Raw genomic sequence first — 10,052 nt, 5'->3', positions numbered from 1 at the left:
AATTGGAAAAAGGCTGCTTTTATGTTTGAAAAACATAAAACATGTGTGGATATGAAAAAAGAAAAATATTTTTATATCTTAAAAATAGTTTATCTTGCAACACATTATCTAGACTATCCATTTTCAAGATTTTCATCCGTTTATAGATTTAATTGATATAAACTATTTTTAGAGTTGAAATTTATAATTATAAAAAATAAATTATCAAACCATCCTAAAAAATTTTCGATGCCTCAATTGCAAGTGATTACGTAATTTGGAAGTGCACCTGGGCCTAATTTGATTGTTTAAGGTTGCATACGTATGGAAACCACACCCTTGTTTTAATGTCCTCCATTTCCGTTAGATTGATTCATTTACTAAGTACTATTCCCTGGGAAAAAAAAGAGTCAAATTTAGCTAATCATCTAAAGTCTAAACAACTCGTCAAGGAATTATTCAAATTTCGTACAATAATAGCAACGCTCTCCTTTTGGTAGCTAATAATAACCATGCATGTCCAACATACACACAGATACATGCATATTAAATACTTGAATGAGTACATGCATGCCCCATTATATATCAAGAACACATGCATACAACGATAATGCATGGATGGGTCGCACAGGAACATGCATACATGCAGTAACATACATGTACATGCATCAGCCCATGCATGCATGTAAATGCATGATGTGAAAGTGGTGGTGCCCATGTTAAAAAGAGGAAGACATGATTCTCCTCCACTGAGAGCAATGTCCAAACCAGGAAGAAACCACAGAAGCCCACAAATCCATTCATATTATTATTATTATTGTTATTCTATTTTATTTTATTTTTATTTTTTTGCTCTCAGAGAAAAGATACAGAGCATATAATAAAGAAGAAAAATAGTAAACAAATAAAACATCATCATCTTTGTTGCTTTATTTATGCCTGCTTCTCTCCTTTCTGACCTGACAAGTCCAAAAATCTGTTACCAAGCACACTTCCCATAATTAAACATCACCGCCCATAACTCTTCACACCATTCCAAAACCCCTTTGCCTCTCTCTCTCTTTCTCTCTCTCTCTCTCTATTTCTTATCATCATCAACTGAAATGTATTGACTGTCTGTTTCTCTCTCGAAGAAGTGATGGTTGTTTCACAAAGCCCATTGTTCTCAACGTCATGCTACCAGAACAAAGCTTCATCATTTAAAATGCTGAGGGCCACAATGTTTTTGGAATCTGAATGATGTGGGTTTCTCAGATCATGAATGTAAGTCTCTCTGTCTTTCAGTGTTCTTGGTTCCTTGATGTTGAGGTTTTGATCTGTCTATGTGCATGGTGATGAATTGGGTTCCTTGTTTCTGGTTAGTTTATGTTCACCCATGGGTTATCTTTCTTTTTATGTTTCTTTTAGTTTTCTTGTGGCTTGGTTTTCTATGTTTTTGTTTATTTATAAGGGTTTTTGTATATTTTTATTCTTTTAATTTAGGGGTTTTTCTGTTTTGGGTTTTTTGTTTTTTATACCTCTCTTGATTCTGTGCCTATGGTTCAAGATTCTGTTTTTTGATGAGTTTATATTTGCATGCTTTTAGGATGTTTGTTTTTTATTTTTGGGTTTCCCTGGTTTGGTTTCAAATGTGTGATTCCATTGCCTCTCTCTTTTGTTTTTATCTGCTTCTCTGATTATTTGTCTTTCGAGTTCGGGCTGTCTCCTTGTTTCTATGATTTTAATTCTTCCAGGGAAACAAAGTAGTCATTTTTTTCTAGTTTGCAGAGTATGTTATTTATTCTCCTCTGATCCCTTTATTTTTCTAGTTTGAGGAAGGCTTTTTCTTTTTGCAACCAGGAATATGAACTGCCAAAAATTTTCAAGTTTAAGACTGCATACCCTTTTTCTTTTGCATGTAAGTTATTTTGCATCTTGGAAATCTGCATTCAAGCGGCCATTGGGGAAGCTGTATCACTTATCCTACTTTCATTCAAATTAATGTTCCCCTGCTAAAGAAAGTATAAAATCTTTATTTACTAATTTTACTGGTTCATTCTACATCTTCAACAGGCTGAATCTATGATCTTTAAGTTGTATATTTCATGTATTCTTGAGCTGCTTAATTGATTTGCCACTGCTAGAGAAACTATAATTCGATTATTTACTAGTTTTATGAGTATTATAGGAAGGTTGAAGTTTATCATCTTTCGCTTGTGTGCCTCATGATTTTGATTTGCTTGGCTAGTTACTCTCATAAATTTGAATCTGTTACTCTTATTTTAAGTTTCCTGATCTCTTTGAGTTCTTTTGATTTGATCTTATAAATATGTTGTACAGTTACTATTGGGTAGTCTTTCAAGGAGACAAGCCAGAAACACCATTTCATTTACTGAGTGACCACTGTGCATAATGGCATAATGTGTATGAGCTGATGTCAAGAATGATAACCTCTCTGTGTAACTACCTAAAGTTGGAGACAATTTCTGTAACTTTGAAATATTTAATGTTTTAAATCTGGAGGCATTTTTAGATTCTTTAAATTTGCATATAAGAGGGATATGATGGCATTGCATTGTTGATCTGGGTCCTTTTTGAGCCCTTGGAGAAAGTGCTTCTGTTTATTTCACTAATCTAATGTGTAGTTATAACTGACTATGGTTTGGTTTAATGATTATTAGTCACTGGTTAATTCCTTGTTTTTGTCCATTCATACCCATACTTTACAAAGCTACTTTTCTACAATCATTATTCTAGGGGCCAAGCCTTGGCTCCAAGTAACCCTTCCTTACTAGGAGAAATATGTTGATTTCATGAGCATGTACTTTCGCCATTCGAATTTTGAAGCACTCAAAAAGAGCGTCGTGCTACTAATTTCATGATGGGATTCTGTATGCTCACTATTTTTTCCCTTCATTTTCCTCTAATTTTCATTTCATTATTGACTTATTTAAGAAAAATGTGTTGTTCATTATCTTACGCGGCATTCTTTTGTCATTTATAGATAATCTGGTCATGTATTGGTTGTAAATTAAACTCTTGACATCTTTCTTACACAGAGAATAAATTCTTCTCCTTCTTACTAGTACTAAAGTCTCTATTTACTCTTTGTGTTTGATAGTCTGACAAAAAGGAATCTGAAATATGCTTCTTCAGTTTTAAATGGTAGACTAGACAAATTTGGGGCTCAACCCAGGTCTTGAGTTATTTATGTGATAAATGAAAACATAATGTAAAAACAATAAAATAATAATCATAAAATGCCACATTTGTGCTTATCTCATGTGAAATTTTAGTTCAATATTCTCAGCCCTCAAACTGAAGTATGTTCACTAATCTCTTTTTTGAAGAATATTTGCTTGGATTTCATGCAGCCTCCTATATTAAAGTAATGAAGACCATCTGCAAGGTGCCAGATGTGGTCTTGGAGGCTTTTCTCATAATAGTGTGAATCCCACCTTCTTATTTAGAAGTGAGCTCTTCTTATTTACATGTGATCTGTCTCTCCTCTGTTTTGCATCCCATCCATTTTTTTTGCATTGTTTGGCTTACTTCTTGACTACTCATTGCTTCAGTAGATTTTGGCCACACTATGTTCGTTGCTACCTTTGCTTAAAAATTCTTGCACTTTCCAACACAGCTTGGACATGTGATCCATACACACTAGGACAATCAAATCAAAATGAAAGAGGATTAACCTCTTTTCATATACATATATCATCATCATCATTTGAGCCCTATCTCAACTATTTGGGGTCAGGTATTATCCCTTTTCTGCCATTCCACTCTATCAAGGGTCATACCTTAGTCAGACCATAGGTCACTATATCTCATCTCATTACTTTCATCCATACCCTTTTGGTCCTTCCCCTTGCCCTTTAGAGCCTTCGACTTGAACTAAATCACTGCTCCTAACTCTTTTCTTATATATACATGATAAACAGAAATTAGTTTCACAAAGTAGGATTAGCACCACATTCTTTTAAATCCATGGCCTCTATCAACTATTTCAACTATTGTTTTTAGTTGCACTAGACATGTGTTGGTGACCAACAAGTTTTTTTAAGTGTCATTCAGCCTACAGAAACTCTAAATGTGTACTCTGATGCTTCTCCTCAAATTAGTGATATTAGGTATGCTATTGACAGTTTTACAACTTCTGCTTATCCATCCCGTTTGTCTAGTAGCTGAAGCTGAGAGGATATAGTTGCTACTTCAATCAACAATTTTATAATCCATATTATAACCCAATTTATTGATGTTGCTTATTTGAATCCTTTTTTAGTTGGCATGCAGCTATATTATTTTATTCCTATCTCTCATTGGATGAGAAGATTTGAGGAATATTAATTATCTTGTAAAACCAAATATATTTGGTGAGTCTACCTTGTTTGTATCTATGTACATTGCAGGTTGTAATGAAGGTGATAATTAAATATAATGATTCTCTCACTAGAGAAAGTCAAATATCATCATCATCATAGCCTTTTCCTAACTATTTGGATCAGCTATACGAATCCTAGTCCGCTATTTCGCTCTATCAAAGGCCATACCCTCATAAGCCCCATATTTTTTTGCACTACTTCCAACTATATCCTTTTTTGGCCTTCCCCTTGAACCAACTTGCTCCTCCTAATAAAGAGTTATATTGGGTCTGCGTTGCACATAGCTTGCCCACCTAAGTCTACTTTCTCTCATCTTATCACCTATTGGAGCCACACAGAAGTTCTCTCGAATGTATTCATTTCTAATTCTATCCATTCTTGTCTTGCCACTCATCCATCTCAACATCTTTATCTCAAGTACAATCACCTTATGGGTATGTTGTTTCTTGACTGCGTAACATCCTACCCCATAAGGCCAAGCTGGTCTCATAGCTATCCTATAAAGCTTCGCCTTCAGCTTCATTGGTATGAGGCAATCGTAGAAAACTCTGATTGCACATCTCTACTTCACTCACCCAGCTCTAATTCTATGTGCAGCATCTTTCTCAATCTCTCCATTATCCTGAATTATCGACCCAAGATATCAAAAATGTGCTCTTTTTGGTAGTTCTTGGTCAAGAGAAAGTCAAATATGTTTTTAATAATATGATGCTCCAGAATAAAATGAATTTCATGAGGGTATGTGACATCCAATTTTGTAATCATTACGTAGAACTATTTACCTGTTAATACTGTTTTGAGGGGATAGCATGGTGGATGTACTACTGATCTGATGATGTTCTCAATGTAATCTTCTCCTTGAGCAAGATAGAGATCCCAGGCCTGGATCTATGTACTGCAGTATTCTTTTTAGAATGCTGGGATGTTTTCAGCAGTGAAGTGATGAAGGATTTCCACAAATTTCATGAGAAAGTATTGATCTACCGGCGAAGGAATGGGGCTTTGCTTGTGACACGCTCTCTAAATTCTTCATTGTAGCTGAAATTATTTCTCTGTATCTGGTGGTTTCTATATTCGCTCCTTGGCAGGGTTCTTACGTACGGGGCTGACAGATTGTGGATAGAGATTTAGTGGCAGAACTCAAGGCCGTAGTGAGAGGGAAAATATGATCTCATTTGTGAGGTATGAGCTGAAAAAAACTACTTACTACAGTATGTGTTGTTTGTGGCTAGTTGGACTCCATTGATGTTGGTGTCTGTATTCTCTAGTTATTTCCCTATGATATTAAATGATAGTCCACTAGGTGTTTTGTGGAAGATCTAGGGGAGTTGGGCCACCGGATTCCGTAGTTCCTTTCTTCTTCATTCTCATTAAGGAAGCTTCCAATTACAGTTGATCGCGTAACTGGTATTGGATTGAACAAAGAGTTTGTGGAGTCAAGAGGGAGTAGCGGCTTATGACACATTAGCCTCATACAATTCCCCCTTGTTTTATGAACAGTCTCAAAATATTTCTAAGATGTTATGAAGCAGTTCTAGTCCTGATGGTTGATTTCCATGAGAGCTCAGGTTGCAGATTGGGACTAATTGAAGTCATGTGGATTCAATAGCCAGCAAGCTGGGAACAGTGTGGGATCCCTTTCAAGAAGCTATTCTATCTCCACCTTTGTTGGTTAGATTTTAGTAAGATTTGATGTGATTCAGGGGTGTAATGTTGTTTAGAGAAGAGTTAAGTCATGGAAAAGATTATCTATTAGAGCCTTTATGGCTGATCCAGCCAATTTTTAATTTTATTTCATGTCATTTCTCTAGATACCTATAGATGTTGCAGAAACGCTAAAAAGGTATCCAATTGGATTGTTTGTGGAAGGGTGTATGTGATGCCAATAAGGTCCATTTGATCCATTTGACGAGGAGTGGAAATATAAACATCCAATAAGCAAGTTGGGTTTAAACAAACCAAAATAGGATTTTTAATTTGATTATGAGTTCATCTAATGCCTTCCTTAGTCAACAAAGTGCGTGTGAGTTGGATGCTAATAGAGAAGTAGGTGGCGCATGTATCCCCTCTTGAATCTATCCAGAGCAGAATGTATTCTTTGCATCTTTTGAAATTTACACATGTTAGGAGAAAATGCTGTTTTCTATCAAATTGTATTTGGGTTCAGTTTCTTGGGGGCCTAGCTGGACCGTGCCAATGCCCATTGTCCTGTCTAGTTTTAATGCCATGGTTCTTTTAGGGGATGATTTATTATATTGCGTTAAAATAATAGATATTCGCTCTTCTGAAAACTCCATATAGTGTTCTTAGTGGCATTGATTATTTCTCTGGAAAAGGTGTGGAGATTGGGAGGAGCAAAGCTTTTAAGGTTTATACCATTGTACCCCTTATATCTGGTTGTTGGTGGAATGCTAGTGGAACTGTATACCTATTTTTTTTCTTCTGGTTTCTCTTTACAGAACCGTATAATAAGACTAACTTAAAGAGTTTGTCAATTTGTTGTGCCTTATAGTCATCAATTTTTGCACCTCATGACTCATGTAGCTTTCTGTGGCTGCTTGATACCCTCACTTGTTTTTTAACTTTGTGTTGCATTTCAGTGAACCAAAGCTACCACTTGAAATTACTTCTCGTGGCTGCATCATGTGTCTTATGTATACCATTTCATATGTGTTTTTTTTTCTAGTTTAGGCGTGAAATCCTCTTAGAGCTTCACGAGTAGAATTTCTCTTGATCTTCAACAAAGGTCACAAAACTGCTTTTTGTGTTTTTGTTCTACAATTCTCTTATGCTGGTCTAAATTTGAAATTTGTACTATTGTTTCCCTCTACTTAACTTAACTTCGGAAAATATCAAGGTCAATTTATCATTTCTCATAGTTCTTCTGCAGGTCATTTCCAAGAAGACCTTGGAGACGCATTTAAGAAACCTTGTGAAGGATAACAAACAGAAAGGCAAACTGGTTCTTTATAGATGCAGCCGATGGAACACCAATAAGCCTTACAGCCCATCCCTTGAAAAAAAAACCATATTATTTAGGTTAGCATTGCTTTCCTACTAACCCAAAGCCCATATGTTCATACCCATTACCATGCATGAAAAAGTCATCCAAGAAGCCCAAGGAAAAAACATTTACGTGACATCCATACCTTAATCGATCAAGCCAACAAACAAAAGAAAAACCGACTGCCCTTTAAAACTATAATGAAAAGCCCTCACATCCAACCCGAGACCGAGATCTCATCATCCGAAGGATCAGTGGTCAGCAGCCAGGTGGCATCAAATGTAACAACACAGGAGGCCTCAACAAGGTCCCCCCAAGATACATTCTCTCTAGACCTGACGACCTCCCCCTACAACTCCCTCGCTGTCGGCCACACCTCTCTCTCTCTCGACCTCACTCTAAGCCACCCCGAACCCGCTCGTGGCTCTGGGTCAGTACCAAGCACTGGAGAGAGCAGCACAGAGGTCCACTTCTCAAACCCACATCTAGGGTCTGGTTCCGGGACTGGGTCTGGGTCTGGGTCTGAGCCCAGAGTCTTCTCATGCAACTATTGCAGGCGAAGGTTCCTAAGCTCTCAAGCACTAGGAGGTCACCAAAATGCACATAAGAGAGAGAGGACTCTAGCCAAGCGGGCTCAACGCATGGGCTCGCTTCCGGCTAGGCTCGCAAGTCTTGCAGCCTTGCCTCTAAGGGGGCTCGGGCTCAAAGCCCATGGGCTCGCTCATGGTGCACCGGCCATGGGTGTGGGTGTGGCACCTAGATTTGAATGCAGGCTTCCAGTGTATGGTGAGGAAGATGGAGTGGGCTTTTGGTGGCCTGGTAGCTTCAGACCGGGCCTTGGGCCTTCCAGCTCAGGCCTTGGACCCACAACCTCGGGCCTTGGGCCCATGAGTTCGGGCCCAGAGGCAGTTATTTTGGTGCCTCATGAGGAAGATTCATCAAAGCCTGATCTTACACTTCGACTATGAGATGAGATTTACTTTCTTTTCTTTCTTGCTTTTGTAATGAAAAATGCCCCAGTTTTTGGGGTGATGCGCAAAACCCCCTCCCAGTAAAATGACCATTAAGTGCCCTCGGTTGCCGGTCATTGTAGATTGGTCAGTTGTGTGGTGCCTGAGACAGGAAGCTGGGCTTGCTCGGCATAGGCTACACATCAAAGCACACTTTAAGGGCTTTGGAATGAGGAAAGCACTCGAAAGGCCATGTTATTGTAAATTTTGTTTTTATTTTAACAAATGACATTGATCAAAGGAGCATGCATGTGCCTGTTGCAAAACATGTGTAGTCCACAAACCCTATCAGGCTAATCCTCTCTCGTTAAGAAGTGACTGCTACTTTGGCTTGCGTTTTTGTTTTGCGCACAGTACGCTAGATCAATCTGGACCATGTATCTTTATGCTTTATGTACAGATTTAGTTTAACTAAAAGTGTTAATCTTTACTTTTGTTGATCATGTTGATAGTCAAGCTATGTATGGATTAGACACTTGGGAGGTTTTCTGATATTGGAACGAGGCTTAGGTACCTTTCTGACATTTTTTCTTTTTTCTCGATGGGACAGTGAAAAATTTAAATTTGAAGTAAATGCTGAACAATTTTGCACTTTCAAATTATTTAAAGGGTGTGGTTTGCATAAGGTTGCAACTTTAAACTATCAAATTAAGGTGCATGCTCAAACTTTGTCATGAGATGCAATTTTGATGTCAAAAAGTTTTAGGATGGTGTGAGAATTTATTTTTATATTTAATTATAAATTTTAAACCCCAAAAATGGTTCAAATCGAACAGATTTATAAACACATGAAATTCTTGAAAATAGACGATCGGATAATGTGTTGTAAGATGCACTGTTTTTTAGATTCAAAAGTTTTTTTTTTTATTTTTTTATATTTAGACATTTGGATTAAGTAGAGGGTTTTTTAGATTCAAAATAGCTTTTACGATGGATTTTATAGGTGCACCTTAATTTTGGCATTTTAAAGTTACAACCTCGTATAAAATTTTTCCTTATTTAAATTATATTGTAATAATTATAAATTCAATTTTCATAAAATTAGCAAATGCCCCAACCAATTTATCAGATGGCCTTAGTGAAAAGAAACATTTTCTAAATATTGTGAAAGAATGAATCATACGAATTAAATTCTAGTCTCAATCAATATGATGGTACATAGGGCCATGCAATCATTATGAAATCAGCAGGGGGATCCGATCTTGGCACATAATGTCGTAGCCTTCATCACCTTCAGAACTCCCGCCCGGCAAGAAGGGTACAATTGATATGAAAGATATAATTTATGGAGTCATAACCCCCTACACAATATCATCCAAAGCGTCAAAGTATCACATCATAATTAATATTAGAAGGTTTATTTTTAATTTCTCTTCAAAAATGATCAAATCACCCCAATTTAGAAGCATGGGCATTTTTGTGATTTTATCCGAGCCTACCAATGCGTTTGATTACGAGAAGGCATGATTTTGGAAACCGCCTCTTTCCAAAGTTTGAAATGATCACCCTTAGAAAATGCCTTTTTTGTATTTTTCAACATTGTTTTGGGCCGTGATTCAAAAGTCGGCGGAGTCGAACCGGACTCGCTCAGTTCGATTTTAGGCAGTGATTCAAAAGTCGGCAAGTCGAATCAGACCGTCCATTTCGTCTCAAGAACTGCCTGGTTCTTCTCTAGAACCGGCGATTCCGTGTCAT

At 37.2% G+C, this 10,052-nt stretch overlaps 1 non-coding gene across 1 annotated transcript; it reads left to right on the top strand.

The window, feature by feature from the left end:
• Window positions 1–314: 314 nt before the first annotated feature.
• Window positions 315–8,774, top strand: LOC18421739 (uncharacterized). The gene is made up of 2 exons (XR_016053961.1): window positions 315–1,242; window positions 7,234–8,774. It is a non-coding gene; the product is annotated as an uncharacterized LOC18421739 (transcript).
• The last annotated feature ends 1,278 nt before the right edge of the window (window positions 8,775–10,052 follow it).

The sequence above is a fragment of the Amborella trichopoda genome, chromosome 4 (genome assembly GCF_054954075.1).
Source record: "Amborella trichopoda isolate Santa Cruz 75 chromosome 4, AtrichopodaSantaCruz75HAP2 v2.0, whole genome shotgun sequence".
NCBI classification, from domain to species: domain Eukaryota; kingdom Viridiplantae; phylum Streptophyta; class Magnoliopsida; order Amborellales; family Amborellaceae; genus Amborella; species Amborella trichopoda.
Note: the sequence above shows the minus strand (reverse complement) of the source record. Positions and strands in the feature narration are given on the sequence as shown.